General features: G+C 36.3%; 1 pseudogene; it reads left to right on the forward strand.

Moving 5' to 3' along the window:
• Window positions 1–13653: 13653 nt before the first annotated feature.
• Window positions 13654–15106, forward strand: LOC137949475 (pentatricopeptide repeat-containing protein At5g46100-like; annotated as a pseudogene).
• Window positions 15107–19828: the final 4722 nt, after the last annotated feature.

Genomic DNA, 19828 nt, shown 5'->3' on the forward strand with positions numbered 1-19828 from the left:
AACATTTTTCAGAGGTGTAAGGGAGTTGAGTCGCTTGCTTCACATGTAGGTAAAAACACATAAGGAGTCATAAATATGAGATTGGGTAGGTGTAAGAGTTTAAGTTTGTTGAGACAATTATACATTTTTTATTTACAGTTTGGAGGGTTAGTACCCCACTGGAAATGCATTTAAGTAAGTAGGTTACAACGAAATGTGTATGATAATAGGCCCTTCAATGTATTTATATATATATATATATTTTTTTTTTTTTTGTAAATTAAAGGGTTTTTTGTAGAGTATGACATTATTGCATGTGTCAAAATGTTACAATGATGTGTCATCAAACACAAAAAATTGCAACACTCAAAAGAGGTTTTGTCATGCCCAATATCCTGCAAGTTAAATGTTGGGATGTGATACTATTAGGGTCATCCTTCCATATAAGTTACTTGCTTTCCATTCTGAAGGCCAAGCAGAGAAGAAGCTTACACCTCAGAGGCATGCAGCTGACGAGAGGATTCCTACCCAGAGGAGAGAAACTAAAGAGGAGCTTCCTCAATTTATTCCCTCTCTTTGCAGTGGATGCTTCCAAACTGACCACATACAATAAGTAGAGGAAAACTATAACTACCACATTCACCAAAATGTCTTTGGCCTTTCTAATCCACATTGCAGGCACCATAACTGAACAATTTGCCCCCATACTAGAGAAGATTGACAATGACAACCACTTTCCTCAGTCCACCCACTGTCCTAGATGTTAGTCTTAGAATTTGTGTTCTTCATTCATGTACTGAGACATGTGGTCTCAAGACCCATCATTTTCTATCTCTAAAGGTTTGAACTATAAATAAAATAAAATATTTTTTATTGTGAAACAATCTTATTTTTGTATGCTTTTAAAAAAAATTATTTTGTTTTGATTTGATGATGTCAAAAGGAGGAGAAATTCCATGGCACATAAAAAGTTTAGTCAAAACTCAAACAAGGAGTAACCAAACAAACCAAAATTCATGCATTGAACTCTGGGGAGGGGGTGTAAGAAAGGGTTATCAAACTCACAGTGCGTTTTACAAAAATATTCATGCTTAAACACTCATTTGCACTTAAATATGTATACGGCCTTTAGTGTTTGTCATCATTATAAAGGGAGAGAATGTTGGTTTCAAGATCCCCAGTAAATGAATTTTGATGATACAAGCATTTACCAACTAATTATTTGAAGTGAAAAAGTATGGAGAGCACTTAAAAGCCCTATTCAAGAAATTGTAGAATATAACCATTTGACTAGTCATGAAGTGTTTGAACAGTCTATAGGAAAATAATGGAAGCAATTAAATGTGGAAGACACACTATCATAAAAACATAGTGGCACCTATTTAAATGATCAACTTTAGAAACATAGAAAAACTCTCATGAAGGAACTATCCAAGCCAGCATCCAAATGGCTAGATCACCATCCAACAAAGTAAGAGATGCAAAGGCCATCCATTTGAACAGCATGAAGCTTACCATTTGAATGATCAAGAGCAAGAAAGGTCTCTGTTAGGATATGTTCATCCAAATCTTTGAATGGCCAGTCTAGAGGAGGTTAGAAGCGAAAAGAAGAAAATAAGGCATTACCAAGGATACTATTTGATCGACAAGAATTCTTTTGAACAATCAGGAGAGAGAAAAGCTATTGTAAGGATCCTTTCGACCAAGCATAAGAATGACTAGTTCAAAGAAGCTAAATGACTTTAAAAAGATGAATGACTAATTATAGAAGATGGCTAGTACCATTAAAAGGATGGACCTAAAAGAGTTGTAGAAAGAGATTCATGGATTTGATTAGACCAAGATAGATCTTCAAATTTTGTAAGTAACCTAGCGATGCGACCTATAAGATTTGAAGAAAATTTGTATGATCTACAATTTTTATCAAGATTTCATCAAAATTTGCAACAGAATAAAATGCCTGTTTCTAAATTCAATAGTTTGATTTTTGAACGTTGAAAACTTGCTTACTTAAGTTGTTTTTTTCCCAAACAACCACCTTCTCGGTCCCTAATACATTCATGATAACTTCGAAGGATCATTACACTTTAAATTGAATTTGGAGTTGGAATTAGATCATTTGAAAAGCCATCTTCCTAAGAGCTAAGTATTTATATGTCATTACTTAGACATTATTATTTGGCATTATTTTTTATAGAATCATTGTACTTTTAAAAATCATATTGTTCGGTCTAACAAACACATTTGAAGTGACACTTGCATAGTTTTAAAATTTTGGAGATTAAACTTATAAAAATCCAACTATCTAGATGTATGTATGTACTTTGAAATCAAATCAATTGTACTTGGTCACATAAATATGAGCTAGAGCTTTCTTATTTTGGAACCAAAATATCCTTATTCAAATCACTACTTGTGGGGCTTGAATTTTGAAACCAATATCTATATTGAGCTACTTTAAGTGTGCCATTGATTTGTTAACCAATCCATAATTTATTCTAATCCTTGAATTTTGAAATTAAGTAATTAAAAACTTATTGAGTTGTTGTTACATACAATGGACACATAGGATCAACTGTATATTTGATATGTGTTTGTATTGTGAAATCAACCCACTGAGAGGCTTTATATGAATTGAAGTTAAGTAGTAACCCTTGTAAACAATGTTAAAGCCTTGTGTACGTAAGATTGTTTCTCATCTCAACTTGTTGAGAAAATCCACTAGAGCTGAGTATTGGCTATTGAAGATCCCTTTATGAGTCTAGGCTTGTGTGCCTAGTTTTCTGTTAAAAAATACTTCTATGGATTTAGGCTTGTATACTTGGTTTGTTACTAAAAATCCTTTTATGGGTCTAGGTTTGTATGCTTAGTTTGTTATTGAAAATTTCTTTATGAGTCCAGGCTCGAGATCCTAGTGTATTGTAATTATGAAAGGGAGAATTGTGTAAATTGGCTAAAATGGTCAATTAAGTGGAATAAGTCCATTTTTGGTAACATTGTAATAAAGACTTTGTGACTTATTGCTACTGGTGTCATTTGATAGTTGAACATTGTAAATTAACTCTAAAGTGCAAACACCTTGGGAGTGGATTAGCAATCAAAATAGGATTGAAACCACTACAAAATTGAAGTATCCTTTATGTGGTGTATACGTGTTTATTGTACATTGTGTCTGAGCTATCAACTTAGACCAATTCAAAAACGCATATGTCCATAGGAGTAAAATTATGCAAGGTTTAGTAAAAAGGGAATATTTTTACTAGTGTGAATAGACCTATTCACCTTGTTGGTTTTAAGAGAGGAAACATGTAAGATAGAAGAGAAGAGAGGAGAAGAAACTTGAGAGAGAAAGAGAGGACAAGTATAGGCACGTTGGTATTGGTTAGGAGAAGAATGAGAGAGATATGTCTTGTAGCTCTGTCCTTTTCTAATGGAATACAATATGAATCCTAGTAAAAATATTCCCAAAGTCCCCAATTACACCAAAGAATATCTCACTAAATCTAATCACTATAAGTTGTAATAGGGAAACTAGAAGTAAGTGAATAAGAGAAAATCTTACTCTTTTATTCTAGCCTTTTCCTTTTGAGCTTCATTTTCTTTCGAGACTTGTCTTTCATGATATTCTTGTTAAACTGCGTTAAGTTTGTGAGATATGCTTTGCATGAGACTCATCTTTGAATCCTTGATATGGCTTCTTCAATACTCCCCCTCAAGTTGGACTTTGTAAGTTCAAATTACAAACAATCTTGGTAAAAAAATTCTCATTTTGTATGGCTCAAAAAAGAAATTCTGACTGCAAAAAAAAATTTGATTGCCTTGATTCATTTTGTCCATTTTCACATCTTGCTTGTAATCTTCATCTTGTTCTCCCCCTTGATATTTTGGTCACATAAAATTTGGTTAAAGTCGATTATCATAATGCATGAATTTTTTTATGATCAGTTACCACTTTTTTGTACTTCTTCTCCTACTTCTTCCCCTCAAGCTGGAGATCTCTTTGTTCTTTGCCAAGAGATCTAGTATGCACAAAAAAATGGTGAGATAAGAGAAATCACCCCTAAAGCTAAGGATCTCTTTATCCTTTGCCAAAAGACCAAACATGGTCAAAATAAAGGTAAGAAAAGAAAAATCACCCCTAACCTAATGATAAAACTCCAACTCTAGTCTGAAAATGGCTGATCAAATGTAAGGATGATTTGATCCATTTTAGGGCAATGAAGAGATCTTACTCACTTTTTATTGGTAACTAAAAAATGCCACTTGGTTGAAAAGAATAAAAGAATTGAGTTAAAATTGGGTGTTGGTCGCATTCTTGAGCTTTGTGGGTAGTCGGTTTATAAGTATTTCTCTAAAGTGATTTAAAAAAATAAATTTAAGAAAGTACTTTAAGGAATTAAGGATGTGAATAAAAATATAATAGCTCTCATACTTAATTGGAAGGAGGCACATAATGCAGCTCTTCATACTTCTAAATAAGGAGGGGTTGTTAGTCCAGTTTATGAATACAAAGTGATCATGTTTGACTCAAAAGGGAGATGAAAAATAATTCCTTTATGAACAAGTATGATCAAGGAAATTAAGATAATCTAATATTTTTTTTAAGATGAAACATAGTAATAGAATCTTTTTAAAAATAAAATTCTTATAGAAGGCAACTACTTATTAACACAACTTGACCAATTTGGATAGAAAATATTCAAGAAAACAATTCTAGAATAAGGAGAATTATGAAAAATATATTTGGAGCCTAAAATGAGGAGACATGACTTTCTAATCTAGAAGTTTTGAGCTTTTAAAAAAAAGGAAACTAAACTCATGTAGGGAAAGAGTTTTTTTAAAATGTATAAAATGTGAAATCAAAGAAAGAAAACTCTCAAGGAAGGAAAGATACTCAAGTTGGTAAATACTTGAACTAGAGTTTGAAAACAAATAGGAATCTTAGCTAAACTAAGATTAAAAACTAAAAAAAAGAGAAGAAAAAAATAGCTTAAAATCAACTAAGATTTTGGTAGGCAATTAGCTATTAGTATTACCTTTGATTCTTTTGATATTGATATCTCTCTTTAGAAACATCAGTTTGAGAAACGATCTATTATGCTGGAAAGTAAACTCACAAATCTTTCTTTTGAGATATAATTATTTGTGTATTAAACTTCATATTGAACAACACATGCTCATTTTGAGGGGGGATGTTAAGGATGTAACCTGAAAGCGTAAACTTCTAATTGATAAAACTTGTACTAGAAGGAAGGGTGTTATTGTAATTCTCCCAAAGTCTATCACTTGATAATTTGCATTTCTCATTTTTCCTTCATTTGTAGCATGTGTATAACTTTGATAATTCCCCCATATTTTTCTAGCATGTATTCTAATTTTTCCTTCATTTTGTATTGCCTGTTGCTGTTTAGTGATGCTCTATTTTTTTTATTTTTTCGAATTTGGATTCTTGTTCCAAAACGGATCAATCAATATGTTTACATGATTTGTTTCTTACATAGTTTATTTATTCGATAAAACTAGTCTCACATTTCCTCACATACTAATGAATATTCCTTGAAAGAGGAAATAGGAAATAGGGAAATAACTGAGAGATCTCATGTGGAAAGTAGTGTAAGACTCTTCCGATAACGAAAACCAATATAGAGCTCTTCATGTGTAGATTCCAAGTAAAGAACAAAAACTTAATTCCAATATGTTATTAACTTAGAACAACAACAGAAAACTCTTTTTAGTTTTTCCATTTTTTTATTGGAAAAATATATTTTTTACTTGTTTTTACCGATTTTCTTTTGTTTGTGTGCTCTTCATCTTATTTATGTTTATCATTCTTATTCGCGCTACAAAAGCTGTCGGGTCATTCATGTTTCGTACGGGCCAATGAGAGGGAAGAGTTTGGCTTTGCAGCTAAATGAAAACTCCCATGTGGAAGACCGGTGTGAGCAGGGCCATCACAGATAGCAATGGTGTTGTATTTCTGGCATTCCATAGACCAGTGGATTTTTGAGACTCAAATGAAGCAGTCAAGAGCTCATTCTGAAACATCATTTTGAGGTGTATAAAATTTTGTTGGAATTTTTTTAAATATGCACACATGATGTTTGTTGTTCCTTTTGATGTTTTACAATTATAGCTATTGTTACATATAATTGTTATATGCTATTCTTGGCAGTGTAGATGATTTGTTTACAAGCTTACTTGTTAGGAAAGGACATGTTTACTGGTGAAGTTAGAGTAAAAAATAAAGACTTCAATTTCAGTGTATATTCTCATTCACATCGTTAGTTTAAATAGCCATTTGATAGACTATACATGGAAAGATTACGGAGATTACAGACAGTTTACATAATTATAGGATTTACGGAATATTTACCGGATTTCTTCTTAAGGGAAGAAATATCAAAGAAAACTTAACACTCCCCCTCAAGTTGGTGCATAGATATCACTCATACCCAACTTGTCGAGACAATTGTTAAAAGCTCGATAAGACATTGCCTTGGTCAGCACATCGACAAGCTGATCTTGAGACCGAACATGAGGAACTTCAATGATTCTTGCTTCTAACTTTTCCTTAATAAAGTGCCTATCAACTTCAACATGTTTAGTTCTGTCATGCTGGACTGGGTTGTGGGCAATATCACATGCTGCCATACTGTCACAGTATAATTTCATAGGACTTGTCTGCTCAATATGTAGTTCTTGTAGATTTTTTATCCATAATAATTCACATATTGCCTTGGCCATTCTCCTGTATTTGGCTTCAACTGACGATCTAGCCACCGCCTCTTGTTTCTTATTTCTCCAAGTGACCAAATTTCCACATAAAAATGTAAAGTATCCAGATGTAGATCGTCGATCCTCTATTGACCCAGCCCAATCGGCATCAGTATAACCTTCAATTTTCAAGTCGCCTCCCTTTTTAAATAAAATTCCTTTATTTGGAGATGATTTCAAGTAGTGCAAGATACAGTTGACAACATTCATATGTTCTTCACTTGGAGAGTGCATAAATTGACTAACCACACTTAGTACATAAGCTAAATTTGGTATGGTATGTGCAAGATACATTAACCTCCCGACTAGTCTCTGATAACGTTCTTTGTTAGCAAGAACTTGATTTGAAAATGTTCCCAATTTTAGATTTTCTTCTATGGGAGTACTGACTAGACTACATGTTGTTATACCAGTTTCCTTCAACAAGTCTAAAGCATATTTTCGTTGAGATAGAAAAATTCCTTCCTTCGATCTTGACACTTCAATTCCAAGAAAATATTTGAAGTAGCCAAGATGTTTCATTTCAAACTCTCTGGAAAGATGACTTTGCAATGCCTTCTTTTCTTCTGGATCATTTCCAGTTACTATCATATCATCAACATATGCAATAAGAGTTGTGATTGCCTCCTTGTTAGATTTCAGGAAGAGAGTATGATCTGAGTTGCTTTGCTTATATCCAATAGATTTCATAAAATTGGTGAACCTTCCAAACCATGCCCTTGGGGATTGCTTCAAACCATATAGGGAGTTCCTCATTTTACATACTTATTTGCATCCTTTGGTTTGCATAATACATCCAGGAGGTAATTCCATATATACTTCTTCATGGAGATCTCCGTGCAAAAATACTTTTTTAACATCAAATTGATATAAGGGCAAATCAAGATTCATAGCCAGAGATAGTAGAATCTGAACAGTATTGATTTTGGCCACTGGTGCAAATGTCTCCATGTAATCGATCCCGTAGGTTTGAGTATATCCTTTGGCGACAAGCCTTGCTTTGAACCTTGGAATGGTGCCATCGGTTTTATATTTTATGGTAAATACCCACTTGCAGCCAATTGGTTTCTTTCCTATAGGTAGGTCAACCACTTCCAATGTTTAATTCTTTTGGAGGTACCTCAATTCTTCATTCATAGCTTCTTTCCACTTAGGATCTTTGAAGGCTACCTAGACACTATTAGGAATAGATATATCAAATAGTTGATTCACAAATACTTCATTTGCCTTTGACAATCTATGATAAGATACAAAATTAGGCATGAGATATTGAGATTTAGAGGTGAAAAGAGGTTCATAATTGACTCTAGGCTTTCCTCTTGTGGTTTGATGAGGTAGCACTCTTAGTTGAGTTTTAGAACTTACCTGAGGCTCAGACATGGACTCGGACTCAGAAAGCAATTGATCCACTGGTACACAATGAAGGGTGGAAGATGTCAGTTGAGACTCTGGTTGCATCAGTTCCATCTGGTCTTGTCTGTCTCCATCCTGTGAATCATGCTTATTTGTATCATTTTGATGTTCACTACTGTAATCTGAATACTCACCACTTGTAGTGTCCAAGGTGTCCAAATGATGATTAAGGGTCTTCAATTTAATCCTGTTCTCCCCCTGTATTGAAGACTCGGGAGTAGAATAATACATGTTATCTTTGTGAAATATCACATCAAGAGTGACATACAATTTGCAAGAGGAAGGATGATAACAACAATAACCTTTCTGATGTTGAGCATAACCAACAAAGACACACTTGAGAGCTTGGGGTTCCAATTTATTTCTCAATGGCTTATGGAGGTGAACAAAAGCTACATGCCCAAAAACTCTAGGTGGCAGATTCGGCACAATAGGTGAACTTATGGTTTTATGAAGAACACTCAAGGGAGTCTGAAATTTTAACGCACTCGAGGGTATTCGGTTGATAAGATAAGTGGCAGTTGTGATGGCTTCACTCTAGTAACTAGATGACATATGAGCTTCAAACAAGGAAACACGAACAACCTCAAGAAGGTGGCGGTTCTTTCGCTCTGCAACCCCATTTTGCTGAGAGGTGTATGGATAAGCAGTTTGATGAGTAATATCATGATCATCTAGATATTCTTTTAAACTTTGATTCACAAATTCTCCACCATTGTCACTTCAAAGAGTTTATATCGTAGAATAATACTAAGTGATTATTATTCTGTGAAATTTTCTGAACAACGAACTAACTTCACTTTTTAACTTTATTAAGCAAATCCAAGTCATACGGGTGTGATCATCAATAAAAGAAACAAACCGCCGTTTATCACTAAGAGAGGCTATATTTGCTGGACCTCATACATCAAAGTGGATAATCATAAAGGGTGTTGGACTCCTATTCATGATTATTTGAAATGGAACATGATGGCTTTTAGCCAATTAATATACATCACACTTAAAATCTGAAATAGATAGTTTTTCAAAGAGTTTTGGAAACAATTTCTTTAAATAACCAAAGGATGAGTGACCCAACCATTTATGCCATAACCAAATTTCAAAATCTGTAGATTTATTCTTCATGGAGAATGCATGGGCTAACTGATGAGAACTCTTTGGCTTCAGATCAAGGTAATAGATTTTTGCTTTCTAGTACCATAACCAATTGTCTTCTGAGTTCAAATGTCCTTAAAAACACAAAGGTTATGCAAAAAAATTACAAAATAATACAAAGTGCGAGTTATTTGAGCCATTGATAATAAATTCTGATTGAGGGTTAAAAAAACTAATACAAAATCCAGACTCAAATTTTTAGTGAGGGTGATGGAACCTTCTCCAATAACGTGAGAGAGAGTTCCATTTGCTGTAGATACGATATGTTGTTCAGATGGTTTCATACTTTTAACGTGATGATTGTCAAAGGTCATATGATCAGTAGCACCAAAATCAATTATCCATTCACTATTTATACTAGGAGTGGAAGTATTAAAAACCTTACCAGATGTAGCAATTAAAACTAAAGTGTCCTCTATTGTGTGAGAGGTGGAGGTTCTGCTACTACAACAAAAGCATGATTATTTGGTTTGGAGTTCCATTTGCAAGGCACTTAGGTAGGATCCTACTATTCTAGATACCCAATAAGTTCATAACATCGTGACTTCGTATGCCTAGTCTCACCACAGTGAGTACAAATGCGCTCTGGTTTTGCTGTTCCAAGCTCATAGTTGCGATTCTGAGATCCTGATGTTCAATTTTGATCACTGATCGAACCAGTTGGTTGTGCTATTTTAGGATTAGCTTGACGTGCCACCATCGTAGATGACTCAACATGATCAACTTCACTATTTAAAGTGGTTTTACGAACAGAGTCAAGATGTATGTAAGCATAGGCTTCTTCAAGATCCAATATCGGGTCCTTTCTGAGAATTTCACCACGGATTTGTTTTAATTCTGCTTCCAATCTGTTTAAGAAAATGTGTACACGCAATCTTTCAATAGATTTTTTATAGGCGATAACATCATCATGATCTTTCATTATAATCCTGTCAAAATGATTAAGTTCTTGGAAAATTTCCACAAAATCACCATAACACGTTGACAGAGGGCGACTAGTCTGTTTGGTGGAGAAAACTCTCTGATTTAATGAAAATAATTGCGATTCATCTAACCTATCATAGAAAGCTTTTTCCAGAGCATTCCATATTCCACGTGCGGTGCGCAGTCGAATATAGCACTTCATAATATCTGGTGATATTGAGGTTATCAACTACCCTTTGACCTTTTGATTTTCAGCATACTACTTCGTATAGGAGGCATCAGTTTCTTGAGGGAGTGATGTTTTTCCCATAATATATTCGAGCTTCTTACGTCCTGCAATTTGCATTTCCATGATCTGGGACCATATATCGTAGTTTACTTCTATAAGAATGGCGCTGGTTGTAAAACTAGAGTTTTTGAATTGAACATGAATAATCAGTATTGATTCCTTCGACATGATGAAAGAAGATCAGCGGTGATCCGAATAAAATCACCCAAAAAATATTGGTTTGATCCAATTCCTGCCAGTAGGTTGACCTGGTTTGGGTCTCTGATACCGATCCAATCAAAGAACTGGTTTGGTCTATTTTCTATTCACTAGGTTGACTTGGTTTGGGTCTCTGATTCTGGTCTGGTCCGAGAACTGATTCGGCCTAGTCTGGTTCATTTTCTTTCACTGGGTTTACCTGGTTTGGGCCTTTGATTGTGATTCGGTCCGAGACCGGGTCACTCGACAAAAATAATAGAAAAATGGAACCTAAGTTAAGTGGAAGCTAAATTTTTTTTTCTGTACCTTCGTCTTCTTCGTCAAGACAGTGCGGCTCCTTCTTCTCTAGCGACGTTTGGTCTGGCAGTTTGCTGGAAGGCCGAGTGGTAGCTCGACTACAGTTGTCAGCAACGTCAAGAAGGTCCACCGGAGTAGGTGACGACCATTCGTCTTTGTCAAGATGAGCACTGGTGCGGATCTGGTGCAGTTCTTCGTCGTTGGCGACGTTTGGGTTGGTGCTGTTTGATGGAAGGCCGATCAGTGGCTCTACTGTAGTCATCGGCGATGTTCGGAAGTTCCTCCAGAGTGGGATGATGGCAGAGATGAATCAAAAGTACTTCTAAACAGTGTTGTTCACGGTGAAGCAGAACATACATGCTCTGGGTTTTTTTTCGGCAACTGAGATTAATATTGGATAGTCTTCGTCGATGGGAAGGGACTGGAGATTCATACGGGACAAAACTTTTGCTCTGTTCTTCAACGACGGGAAGCTATGGGATAGAGCTGTTGCTCTGAGATTAATATAGAACAGAGTTGCTGCTTTGTTATTCAATGATGGGAAGGAGAAGGAGGAAGATTCTTCTGCTTTGATACCAACTCGAACATGAGACTTCAATATCAGTGTATATTCTCATTCACATAGTTAGCTTAAATAGCCATTTTATAGACTATACATTGAAAGATTACGAGTGATTACGGGGATTACACACAATTTACATAATTACAAGATTTACGAAATATTTATAGGATTTCTTCTTAAGGGAAGAAATCTCAGAGGAAATCTCAACAGTTAGGTCTATATCTATTTATTGTCATGTTGGTTTCAATTCTTCTTTGTTCATTTGGAAATATAATGGAAAGTAATCAACAAAGACATTGTGCCGCCAGTAGTTGTAATACCATTAGAGCTCTTGTCAGACTAGGATTTGGTAGACCAAAAACAGTGCTTCCTAGTTAGGGTTGTCAATGATTGAAATGTAAATCATTGACCTAACCTGTTATGAAAGGGATATCAATTAAGAGTGTTAATACCCTTTCTTAATAAGTTGGATTGGGTTGATACCAATGACCTGACAAAACTTAGCTCATGAGAAACCTTTTTGTTGGACTGTTCATGAGCTCCTTTCATCTTATATCATTCAGTCTGTCCTCCTCTTCAGTCTTTTCAATATCAAATTTTCTTACTCTATTCTTTCAGTTGCACAATATGAGGTGCCATCTTCAGGAAATTCAACATCTCAATCTGTCAATCAAACTCTCACAGTTTATAGCATAATGCCATACATGTGGTAAAGCTTTTTGGAGAAGTTGTCTCATGGAGCCTGGTTAAAAAGAATGACAAAACATTCAACAATAAGCACAACTCCCTTGGGTCAGTGATTGAGCACTCAATTTACCACACTTTGCTTTGGGATAGCTCCCTCCAAAATTGTCCCCTTTACTGAGATATGTCATTAGTTTTGGCAGCTAGTTGTTACTTAATTTTCAGCGGGTCATCAATTGACAATCCTGGCAACTGGTGTGGGGAGGGCAATCACATATAGCAATGGTGATGTACTTCTAGCATTCTCTGGACCTATGGGCTTTTGTGACTCAAATGAAGCAGTCAAGACACATAAATGTTTTTGTCTTTGATTATTCAGGTTTATGCATAATATTATGTAGCGTTTATGAACAATTTTATGCAGAGTTTATATACAAAGGTCATGCCAATTTTATGTAGAGGTCATGCCCAATTTTATGTAAAATTTATGCATAATTTTATATATAGTTTATTTAATATATATTTTATGTAAGACTTTAAATATAAGTTGGAGCTCGAACTCAGTTAAAATTAGTGGGTTCGATTATAATTTTAGGCTCGAGGCTGCAGCTCACGAATTGATATCGAAATATTTAAATCAAGCCACCCATAGAATTCCATCCCTCTTCCCACCCGTTCTTTAACGGTTTCTTATCCGATTCGCTCCTTAGCTTTATATGATCTCAGAATCAATTCCGGTGACTCTTTTCTCTTTCGAGTCTCATCTTGTATCAGTTGAAGAGCTCCTGGCTTATTTACGAGTTCATTTTCGAATCGATAGCTTCAATTCTTTGGTTGTACAGAATACAAGCTAGGAGTATTTGGAGCTTTAATGGGTGGTATTATTAAGCCATCTTTGATTCTGAGGCAAAGGAAAAGACTAAAGACTCATGGCGACATTTGTGACCCTCTGAATCGTGTTTAATAATTAAAAAGAGTGAGATTTTCCTTGGGCAACTTAGAGCAGTGAAGACCCTTGACGATTGAAGGAGAAGATAACACGAGAGGAGCTGATTCAGCTGACTCGGTCATTGACTGTAGGTATCTTCTATGCCTTTCTGTTGTTTTATGAAATGTTTGTGTGCCTTGTCCACATTTGGAACTAGCTCAGAAATGTGGAACAGTCACTGGATTGTACAGTGGAACAACCCCCGCGATTATTGTAATATAAAACATGTTTATTTACATCTCTCTCTTTATATATAAGATGTTTATTTCCATCTATATATATAACATGTTTATTATCAGCCTTACTTTTTTTTTTAGAACTAGTTATTCTGATTAAGCCATTTTTTTCTGGAAATTCTTAGGTTCTGATTGTAAAAGAGAAGTTGCATCAATGGGCAACAAAGTTTCAATCAGATGGTCAAAGAAGATCACACCATGCCAAGTTCAGTAGCTTATACTGGCAGAACGTGATGCAAAAGTGAGCCCTTATGGTATTTGATGCTGCAACAGCTGAGTATGCGAATGGCTTCAAACATGATCATACCACCTATGGCCTAATCATCCCCAGGTTGGCCTTTGCTAACCAGTTCTGGTCTGCTGAAATGCTTCTTTACAGAATGAAAGAAGAGGAATGCAAGATCACTGAGAACATTTTTCTCTCCATTTGTAAAGCCTATAGCCAGGCCCATAAGCCACTGGATGCTCTGAGAATTTTTAACAAGATGAAGGAGTTCCAATGTGAACCCACTCCAAAATCGTACGTCATAATATTCGACATTCTGGTAAATGAAAACAGATTGAAGATGGCCCAACACTTTTACAAGCATATGAAAAAAGTGGGTATTCCACCTAGTGTTGGCTCTTTCAACATCCTTCTGAAAGCACTCTGCAAAAGCAGTCATACCCTTGATGCAGCATTTAAGGTGTTTGAACAAATGCCTGGTAGGGGATGTGTTCCTGATTGTTATACGTATGGTACTCTGATTAATGGGTTGTGTAGGTTGGGGCAGATTACCAAAGCTAGAAAACTGTTACTAGAGATGGAAAAAAAAGATTGTTCTCCTTCAGTTGTTACTTATAGTTCGTTGATCCATAGCTTGTGTTTATCCAACTGTATGGACGAAGCCTTGGAGATGTTAAATATAATGAGTAGTAAGAATATTAAACCAAATGTGATTACCTACAATTCGTTGATGGATGGTCTATGCAAAAGAGGTCGGTCCTCTAAGGCAATGGGGCTGCTAGAAAAGATGGTCAGTCAATGTCTTTTACCAAACAACATCACTTATAGTTCATTAATAGATGGACTATGTAAAGATGGTAAACTTTAGCAAGCTTTAGAAATCCTGGATAGAATGAAACTCCAAGGGTATCAACCAGATACAGGGCTCTACAACAAGTTTGTAAATGGCCTATGCGAATCTTGTAAGTTCCAAGAAGCAGCAAACTTTCTTGATGAAATGATCCTTAGTGGGGTTTCTCCAAGCCAGTTCACAAAAAACGTTCATTTTTAGATGTACAACATGGTGGTCAAGGGACTTTGTAGTTAGAATTTTTTTGACAGAGCTTTTCAGGTGTACCGGTGTATGCAAACAAGATGTATTTCTACTGAGCACGAGACCTTTCATATTTTGATGGTGTCTTTTTGCAGGAAAGGGGTTTTACACAAATCTGCACACATTGTTAATGAAATGGTTCTTTCGGGATACACACCTAGTGAAGCCACTTGGAGTGCCATCATTGGTGGATTTTGGGCTAGGAGGAAAGTGAGGGAGGCAGCAGAATTGATGTAGAATACTTTAATCAAGGAACATGCAGGATTAAATGGAACAATTTTGAGTTGAGAGTGAGAACCTAATCTTTATAACCCACTTGACCTTTCTTTTGTAGTATAAGTTGTTAATTATTCTTTGGCCGACCTTTTGCCATGTGGTTGAAGGATCATTTTTTAATGAGGATGATAGGTTCAGTGTTGGAGGTAGAGAAAAGTTCAGATAGTCATTACGAAACTGCAGTGTGGAATCTATGTTCGCAACAATTGTGCAAGGGAGATCTGCTTCATATATGTCTACAGCTCAATATTTATTAGGTTTGATATCTATCAACAAGAAGATGGGTTGGAGTTGTTTACTTTTTACTTGTTCTTCAATATCCTAGTTTCCCAAATATAGCAATATCATATTTCTCATTTATTTCTAAAAATATCCTTCTCACTTGTTGTTCAGTGCATTTTCTAGTTACTGAGGTGATGCAACCTTTGCAAGAGTAGAAAATAATGAGCTAAGTATTCAGTTAGGACTGAAAAGCAAACTATTTGCACTAGACTCCATACTTGACCTTAGAAAGGATTTGCAAAACTTCTGTGCAAGAAAACTTGTAAAAACCCTAAAAAGTTTTATTAACGATTAGAAAAATAATATGTATTGTTAGGGAGTTACTTGGTTGTGTCCTTCTGGTCTTCTCTGCCCGATTGAACACTGTGACTCCACACTGGCGGATTTAAAGGCTCTCCTCCATGGCCCATGACTCTGCTTGGATAGTTTCTCATCTCCCCTTGTAGTTGCAATTGTTTGTTGATATACTTTAAAGAGATCGATGCATATGGTGTGACTTCACAGTACTTGAAATTATACTCCCAGAGATGCAAATAACATAGTAGTATAGTAGTGGCATTGGCAAGAGGAGGAATCACCAAGCAGCAATACCTTGTTGTCAGAAACTCCCTTCCCATCTGATGATTTCTTTTTCTTTGCAGATTTTTGTAGTTCATTTTGCAAACTTCATATATATATATAGTGTTGCCTAGGGGTGGCATTGAGCCGAGTCGAGCCCGAACCTGCTTATGTTCGAGCCGAGCTTCATTTAAATATTTTGAGTCGAGCTTCGAGCTGAGCCTCGTCTCGAGCCTAAAATTGTTATCGAGCTCGATCCCAACGAGTTCGAGCCGAGCTTCGAGCCGAGCTCAAGCCTCAACATACATTTAAAACCTTTCAAAAAATATATATCGAATAAAATGTATACATACATTTTACATAAAATTGGCCATGACCTCTACATAAAATTGGGCATAACTTATATATATAATACGTGTATAAGATTGGGCATAACCTCTATTTAAAATTGAGCATAACCTATATATATAATACTTGTATAAAATTCAGCATGACCTCTACTTAAAATTGGGCATAATCAATATACATAATACCTGCATAAACACTCCATAAACACTCCATAAAATTGTTCTATAAACATTTCATGAAATTGTTTATACACTCCATAAAATAGTCTAAACACTCCATATACTGCATAACATTATAAATAACTCCATAAAATAATCAAACACAACAAAATTAAATAAAATATCACTATCAATTTATAATCACCCAAATAAAAACTATAAATCCTTTAAATAAAATCCTATTACTATTACAGACTTACTAGAAAATTACAAGAAATATTTTAAATTTTTCTTAGAAAAGTTAAATGGACCTCTTATTGCCTTTTCTAAGGAAATAAATAAAAAATAATAATTAATCTAATATATTATTATACTTATCGATAAATTTTTAATCACATAAAATGTCAAACACAAAATTGCTATGAAAATTGCCTCATGCTCAAAGTATTGTATCATCAACTGTCAAATACTTATTCAAAATTTTTCTATATGGTTTTCTAACCCATCTTGGCAATAAAATCTTACTTAGAAAATTATATGATTTTTTAAAAAGAATTTATAATTAGAAAAATATTTTAAAAAAACATGAGGCACTAATTGTCCCTATATTTCTATTAAAAATGTCTTTTCAACATTTATTGAAAAAACCACTAATAGTCTCTAGAAACGTATTTCTACTAAAATATCTTTTCAATTTATTTAAGAGCCATGACGTGGAGGGAAGGGGGTTACGGCGCCGGGGAGGACCTATCGTCGGGGATGATGGCTACGACGGAGGCGGCGGCGATGGAAGCGGCGGTAACGGAAGCGACGGCGACGGAAACAGAGGCGACGGCGAAGAGAGGAAGAAATCAAACAGACAGCCACAGAGGCGGCCGGCAAGCAGCTGCGACAGCCACAGAGGCGACCGGCAAGCAGCTGCGACGGCGGTAGAGACGGCCGGTGAGCAGCTGTGACGGCGATAGAGGCGGCCACAACAACCGATGGGAGGGGTCGACGGTGACGAGGGGGGAAGCAAAATTTCCCCCCTCGCTCGCGATCCCGATACCGATCCGACTCACTTCGAGCCGCCTCGCGAGCTGACGAACCGAACCTGGCTTCGGTCGAGTTCGGCTCGTTAAGGTAAACGAGCCGATTTCAGTGCTCAAGCTCGGCTCGAGTTCGAAAGATAACGAATCAAACCGAGCCAGTACCGAACCAAATCGGCTCGCAAGCTGGCTCGGTTCGAAGCCACCCCTAGTTGCCTTACACCTAAAGATGAACTTTCATGGGAGCTGGAGTTGGCAGTCCCATCAAGAATTACAAATGCAGCATCCTATTTGTCTTCTTTGGTATTGTTGGTATCTGTAACTCTATTGAAGCTGAAGCCCGTGCCTTCTGTAGGGGCTGAGATTCTACAGAAGTTCTTTCCCTTTGCTACTAGGGGGAGTTGGCTTGTGTCCTAAGCTGGTCAAGACAGTTATCACATTCCTGATGGGGATTAGTGCATGTTTTGATGAAATTTATGATATTTTTAATTACTTAGATGTTTCCTGGCAAAGGACTCCTAGATCAGCTAATTTTGTGGCTGCATGCTGAAGTTTTTAGGTTGGCTCCCCTTCTCGGTCTGCTTATACTTGTCACTATTCATCCCCTTTCTAAGCTATTTGTGTACCAAATTTTGCTCAAGGGCCAATTAGAGTAGCAAAATGAGTTCCAATTTTTCTAATCCAACTTATGCTCTGCTTCATTCTCGACTAAAGCTCTTACAATTTTTTTTTTTTACTTTCTATGGTCACATCTATTCACTTGATGTGTTACAGGCTTTTGGCACCTTGACTGTAATTGAACTTCGGCAAGGTGTACTGTTAAACACCCAGTATACTTCGTTTCTAATTCTTTTAGGATTTTCACAGAACAGTTTTGTGTACACCATAGTGGATAGGGAAAGAAGTTATCACCCAAGGTGGATCCATACGTCACTCCTTCCTGAACCAAACTCCTCTCCTTTAAACTTTCTCTTCCTATCTTCCGCTCCTCTCCTATGCCCATCCTCTTTTCCAAATCAACATGTCCATCGTTTTAAAAACCCTCTGCTCTCTGCTGTCTGTGTTCTGCACCTCTACCATGTTTTAGGAAGATAATCCAACACCTGGTAGCTTTCTTTCTGAATACTTATAAAGTCTGAGGCTGAAAAATTCTCTCCCTGCAATCTGGTTGCTACCATGGAATGAGTTGTTTCTTATGCCACTGCTGATTCTGCTGAAACATCACCTAATTCTTGGCTGAAGACTAACGTCTGTGCATATGAGGCATAGTTGCTCAATTTTGTTGTCTAGCTTGCTTCTCCTAGGGTATAAGAGTAATAATTTTCTTCCACTGGGTTTACCAGATATAGAGATGAGGAAAGGTATACATCCACAAAAGCAAAGGACCTAATGTGACTCATAGTGGAAGATTGATTTAGGTAATAAGGACTAGAATACAGATAAAGCTATCTTTTTAGAGCTAAGTGTCAGATGGCCCAAAGTATTGTCAAATTGCAAAGTTCAACTTTTGGTATGGCAGGACAAAGCAAGAGGAAGCTGGGAAATGATCCTAGTGATTGAAACAGTAAATCATGGTGGGCTGATCCAAAACAGTGTTATTGATCGATATACTTTTTATTGGTGCTTCAAGCGAATTGTCTGTGAATTGTAATTGTTGTTGATAAATAGAGCTGAATGGCAAATGGTTTTTTTCATGGGGTATGAAATGGTTCTTATGTTGATAATGGATAGCATAGGGTGGTTGCTTCAAATGCTCAACGTCCCCATTGTTTAGCTTGAAACTAGAGATTGTAGTTGTAACAAGTAGGACTCGAGCTCGGCTCGGTTCAGTTTGATTCGATTTATCTGGATCTCGAACGGAGAAGTCTCTCCACTCAATGGATTTTTCCTCCTGCAATATCCTTCTTTTCCAAATTTACTTCTTCCTTTGTTCCTTTTCTCCGTCCATTGTTGGTCGCCGAAGATGCATTCTACTCATCTTCTCCTCGAAGAACCGATTCGGATGGCTTCCATCCTGGAGCCCTCCAAGAGGGTACTGATCAGAATTCAGTTTATTTTATTTTTGTTTGTTTTGGCGGATTTTTGTATATTTTCAATGGCTAAAGTGAGATCTTAGCGGTGTTGGTCTTTTGTGGTTATTTCTATACGAAATCGCAGCAGCCCATTTTTTTAATGCTTGGATGGTTTTGCAGACTTTCTTTCCTGCGAATCTGACTGTCCTACGGAGGGCTTCTCCTCCATTGATGAGGCACCGGAAGCTTTGCGCCGTGGGCAGGTCTGTGACTTTGCATATTTCAGAAATTTTGCATTTATCCCTTGAATAATGTAAAGCTAAGCTTAGTCGAAGCTATGCTACTACT

The sequence above is a fragment of the Aristolochia californica genome, unplaced genomic scaffold (genome assembly GCF_029961685.1).
Source record: "Aristolochia californica isolate CCGP_79_NKW_82.1479 unplaced genomic scaffold, dmAriCali1.0.hap1 SCAF_14, whole genome shotgun sequence".
NCBI lineage: Eukaryota > Viridiplantae > Streptophyta > Magnoliopsida > Piperales > Aristolochiaceae > Aristolochia > Aristolochia californica.